This window comes from Penaeus japonicus, unplaced genomic scaffold (assembly GCF_977035675.1).
Source record: "Penaeus japonicus unplaced genomic scaffold, GWHDUDI00000001_assembly GWHDUDI00000008, whole genome shotgun sequence".
NCBI classification, from domain to species: Eukaryota; Metazoa; Arthropoda; class Malacostraca; order Decapoda; family Penaeidae; genus Penaeus; species Penaeus japonicus.
Genome location: NW_028234410.1, coordinates 27,710,980 through 27,715,979, shown reverse-complemented (window position 1 = coordinate 27,715,979; position 5,000 = coordinate 27,710,980). Strand labels below are relative to the sequence as shown.

The following is a 5,000-nucleotide window of genomic DNA, read 5'->3' as shown; positions in this document are numbered from 1 at the left end:
TTCTTTTTTTATTGTTCTTCTCTTGTTGTTGTTGGGGCGAGATTTTCTTCTTACAGTGAGTTGAATTGTTTACTTGTCTCTGTTCTCCTACCTTCCTTCTTTCCTTCTCTCTTTCCTTCCTTCCTTCCTTTCTTCCTGCCTGTCTGCCTGCCTCTCACTCATTCTCGCACACACGGTCGCTCACTCATTCTCTCATTTTTCTTGCTTCTTTGTTTATTTATTGCCCAATCCCGCGCTTGCCTAAGACCGTTTAATCTGACATATATGTGTTTTATGTTGCGCCATCAGGTTTTTAACATCAAATTCGCCGAAAGAGGGAGAAGGACGAATGAAGAAAGAGGGAGAAGGAATGGGGGAATGGGGAGAGTGGAAGTGGAGCTGGAGGAAGAGGTGGAGGAGAGAGGGAGGGCGAGGGAGAAAGAAGGGAAAGGGGAAAAGGAGGAGGGAGAAGGCAAGGAGGGGAGAGGGAGACGAGAGGAAAAGAGGGAGCACAAAAGAAGGAAAGAGGGAGAAGACGGGAAGGAGAGAGGGAGAAGACGAGAAGAAGAGAGGGAGAGGACGGGGAGGAGAGAGGGAGAAGCCGAAAAGGAGAGAGGGAGAAGCCGAGAAGGAAAGGGAGAGAGAATGACGATATAGAGGTCAGATAGGAGGTGGGGGAGGAAGGAGGGGGGGAATCACTTCCGTTCAAAACATCGCGGGTACGCCGATAAGAGCGCGCGGTAAATGCTATCATGTTAAGCCGCTGTCGTCACGTGGAATGCTTATCTACTACAGCCAGTTGCGACCGCCTCCCAAATGACCTTGAACGAAAGCCCAACATTTTTTTTTTTTTTTTTTTTTTGTAACAAGGCCAAATACAGATAAATAAATAAAAATATAGGAAAAAATAAAAATGAGAAAAAAAAGAGCGAGGTAGAATAAAACAGGAAAAGTAAGGATGCACACTCAAATTTCTCAGCCCTTCCCTCTACCTCCAATTCCTCCTTCCTTCTACCCCTTCATCCTCCTCTCCCCGCTTCTAGATCCCGAGAAAGACGCACGACGTAAGTCACAGACGCACCGGAGGCCGCGGGGTGACAGGACGACGCCGCGACTGGCAACATTGATATGCAAAGCCGATATCTGCGTCGCACCCAGACAATCCCTCTCCTCTCCTCTCCCCTCCCCCTCCCACTATCCCCCAACCTTACCTGGAGGTAAAACTGACCTTGAAGAGACTCTATGGAGTTGGAAGGGGGGGAGGAGGGAGGGAGGAAGGAAGGATAGGGCTAAGGGGATGGGGGGAGGGGGCACACAAGCAGGTAGACGGAAGAATGCGACAGGTGTAACGCAGTAGAGACAATAAAAAAGAAGGGAGAGAAAAAAGCGTGAGGATTCACTTCAGGGAGAGAAATTATCCGTGAAAACACACACACACACACACACACACACACACACACACACACACACACACACACACACACACACACACACACACACACACACACACACACACACACACACACACACACACACTCACACACACAACACACACAACCACACACACACAAACATTACACCCCTAACACCCACACAACACCCCTAACACCCCCACACAATCACACAATGTTCCTAACGTGTCCAAAGTAACTAAAAGACGAGGACAATGCCAACGTTTTGACTGACGTTCGCTGCAACACTAGGCAGAACACAAAGAAAAAAAACAACCTTAGCATATCAAGAAGAATAACAATAACACCTCCCCGCGAACTACACAACGGTCTCCACAGTAGACGGAGCTGAAATTCTCCTAACACCCTCACCCACACAAACGTGTCCAAAGTACTAAAAAGAACGAGGACAATGCACGTTTGACTCGACGTTCGCTGCAACACAGGAGAAACACAAAGAAAAAAACAACCTTGGCATATCAAAAGAATAACTGAAACACCCCTCCGCCGAAAATAATCAAAGGTCTCACAAAGTGACGGGAGCCTGAAATTGGACCACACAAACGTGTCCAAAGTACTAAAAAGAACGAGGACAATGCACGTTTGACTCGACGTTCGCTGCAACACAGGAGAAACACAAAGAAAAAAACAACCTTGGCATATCAAAAGAATAACAATAACACCTCCCGCGAACTAACAAAGGTCTCCAAAGTGACGGAGCCTGAAATTGGACTGAAAAAAACGGATTGTAAAAAGATGTAGGAGTCTCATAATTACAGTCGATTATCTACGCATATATTATATCTATCTTACTATAACATTTGCATAATGAAGGTTATTTATATCTCCATATGTATACACATGTATGCGTGTCTGCGTATATAAATGTATGTATGTATGTATGTGTGTGTGTGTGTGTGTGTGTGTGTGTGTGTGTGTGTGTGTGTGTGTGTGTGTGTGTGTGTGTGTGTGTGTGTGTGTGTGTGTGTGTGTGTGTGTGTGTGTGTGTGTGTGTGTGTGTATTTGTGTGTGTGTGTGTGTGTGTATTTGTGTGTGTGTGTGTGTGTGTGTGTGTGTGTGTGTGTGTGTGTGTGTGTGTGTGTGTGTGTGTGTGTGTGTGTGTGTGCATATATATGTTTATACACACACACACACACACACACACACACACACACACACACACACACACACATATATATATATATATATATATATATATATATATATTCCTTATATATCGTCCTAAATTTTATCACCGCAAAAACAGATCGAAAAACACACTTCACAAACCTGATTACCTACTGCTAACATATGCACAACGCATACAAAAAGACACACATTCATACCCGTACACAATTACTCTCATCGAAACAATGACACCAATATCGAGGAGGACTTTTGAGATCAGCACTTACTATAGCGTAGAAGTTGTCGCTGGCCGCCTCTGGAGGATCCCCGGGAGAACGCGACGGAACTGATGGCGGAATCTTGATTTTTTTAATCCTTTCAAAAACAAACAAAAAACAAAATATGGAAATCACATCACTATCCTTTTCTTTATTTTTTTTTTCATTGCTATTCTCCTCCTTCAGGGTCTTTCTCTATATATTTTTTTCTTGATCTTCTTATTTTTATTTCCGCGTGAACATAAGGTGTGGCACGACTGGTACAATAACTTTGCTAACGGTGTGTGTATATATACACGTCTGTCTGTCAGTTCGCCTGCGCCTGTATGTGCATCCATGTACATTCATGTACGTTCGTGTACGTTCGTGTACATCCGTGTACGTTCATGTACGATTGAATGTGTGTGTCTGCTGGTCGGGGGTAAGGGCGGCGCTGCAGCTAGCCGAGGCGAGGAGTCAACAGGACGGGAAAGGTAAGTGTCGTGGGAAACGGAAAAGAGAGAGGACACTCACAGAAGCAAATGTATATACACTTGTACGTATATATACACAGATACGCTGTCTGTCTGTCGTATTTTTTTCCGTGCTATAAAGTACACAAACAAAATCATACAATACCTTCATCGTCCTCTTTCCTTCTCGGTCTTTCGCTCTTTCTCTTAACATCTAACAGTAAGAAACAGCCTTTTCGTTTATACAACCTCCCGGGATAAGATTCTTCATTGGATGTCGCTTGCATCTTGAAAAAAATGCGAGCGAGCGAGAGAGAGAGAGAGAGAGAGAGAGAGAGAGAGAGAGAGAGAGAGATAGAGAGAGAGATAGAGAGAGAGAGAGAGAGATAGAGAGATAGAGATAGAGATAGAGATAGAGATAGAGAGATAGAGATAGAGAGATAGAGAGATAGAGATAGAGAGATAGAGATAGAGAGAGAGAGATAGAGAGATAGAGAGATAGAGAGATAGAGAGAGAGAGAGAGAGAGAGAGAGAGAGAGAGAGAGAGAGAGAGAGAAAACGAAGAGAGGGTGGGGAGAGAGGAAGGAAGGAAGGGAGGATGTAATAAAGGGAGGAAGGGAAGGAGAAGGGAATAAGGGTGAAAGAGGGGGACGGAGGGATGGAGAGAGGTACTTGCGAGTCGAAACAGTGGTTTGACCTGTGGTAATACTAGTATCAGTAGTAATAGTCAAGAATATAATAAGAAGAGCCTGTGTTGAGGTATTACAATAATGACGCAGTGACAAGAACGATGGCGATGGCGATGGCGATGGCGATGGCGATGGCGATGACGATGTTGCTGTTGATGCTAGTGATGATGATGATGATAATAGTGGTGATGATGACATTGATGATAATAATGGTGATGATAATACAATAACAATAATCAGAAAAAATAACAACATGAATAACGACAACAAAAATTGATAAAAAAAACAATAAATTCCCACAAACACACCCACTAAAAATCACCCCTCCCCCTCCCCATCCCCGACCCCATCATCAACGTCACTTCCATCTCCATTACCATCAACCTCACTGCCATCACCACCGCTGCCATCACATACCAATCACGAACATAACAAACCCCCTAAAAATGGGTAAAAAATGGACCCATACTGATGCCATTACGAGGGAGGTGGTGTTAGAGGGGAGAATAGAGTGAAAGAAGGGGAAAGGAGGGCGGGAGGGGGGAGAGGGAAGAGCGAGAGGAGAGCGGGAAAAGGGGGGAAAGAGAAAGGTGGGAGAGGGGGAAGAGGAAGGGGCGAAGGTGGAGAAGTGGAATGAACGGGCAGAGTATAGGCAGACGGGCCAGGCGGGGGAGGCACCTAACAGACTGGCCACTTACTCGCAGTACCGTTGCGCTAGAGCGGTCAAGTGTGCACGCGGGTGTGCACCGACAAGCTGTGTACGAGGGTTAGGGTCGCAAGGGGGAAGAGGGGCTGAGGGGAGGAAGACAGGAGGGGGCGGGGTGTTAAGGAGAGGAGGGATCGCTGGATGGAGGGTGGAGGGTGCTCAGGGGTGGAGGGAAACATCGGTTCTGTCATGCCGTGTCACACAACTGACACAGAAAAAAGATCCGCAAGGGGGGAAATATGTGCACAGCTACGAATGTACTATTTCTTTCTTTCTTTCTTTCTTTCTTTCTTTCTTTCTCTCTCTCTCTCAAGGG

The 5,000-nt window shown here is 45.6% G+C and overlaps 1 protein-coding gene across 2 annotated transcripts in view; it reads right to left on the bottom strand.

The window, feature by feature from the left end:
- LOC147471485 (uncharacterized) overlaps positions 1-5,000 on the bottom strand; it is a 122,864-nt gene that overhangs the window by 93,387 nt on the left and 24,477 nt on the right. The gene's annotated exons all lie outside the window — the stretch shown is intronic.